Source organism: Sinocyclocheilus rhinocerous, unplaced genomic scaffold (genome assembly GCF_001515625.1).
Source record: "Sinocyclocheilus rhinocerous isolate Xijiao unplaced genomic scaffold, SAMN03320098_v1.1 scaffold82, whole genome shotgun sequence".
NCBI lineage: Eukaryota > Metazoa > Chordata > Actinopteri > Cypriniformes > Cyprinidae > Sinocyclocheilus > Sinocyclocheilus rhinocerous.
The window spans coordinates 959,580-960,054 of NW_015644168.1; the positions used below are offsets into that span (position 1 = coordinate 959,580).

The 475-nt window shown below is 48.0% G+C and overlaps 1 protein-coding gene across 2 annotated transcripts in view; it reads right to left on the bottom strand.

Moving 5' to 3' along the window:
• The window catches only part of LOC107758075 (alpha-soluble NSF attachment protein-like), a 9,539-nt gene that overhangs the window by 1,830 nt on the left and 7,234 nt on the right, over window positions 1-475 (bottom strand). The gene's annotated exons all lie outside the window — the stretch shown is intronic.

The window sequence follows — 475 nt, forward strand, 5'->3', positions numbered from 1 at the left end:
CCCTTTAAGGCAGTTGGGACCACAGTCACCAAGCAAAACATTGGTAACGCACTACACCGCAATGGACTGAAATCCTGCAGCAAAGTCCCCCTGCTCAAAACGCCACATGTACAGGCCCATTTAAAGTTTGCCAATGAACATCTAAATGATTCAGAGAAGGCTTGGGAGAAAGTGCTGTGTTCAGATGAGACCAAAATTGAGCTCTTTGGCATTAACTCAACACGCCATGTTTGGAGGGAGAGAAATGCTGACTATGATCCCAAGAACACCATCCCTACAAAGCTCCGTGCAAGATCTTACCTCATGGGGTAAGGATGATCAGGAGAAAGGTGAGGATCAGCCCCGAACTACATGGGAGGAGCTTGTTAATGATCTTAAGGCAGTTGGGACCACAGTCACCAAGCAAAACATTGGTAACGCACTACACCGCAATGGACTGAAATCCTGCAGCAAAGTCCCCCTGCTCAACACGCCA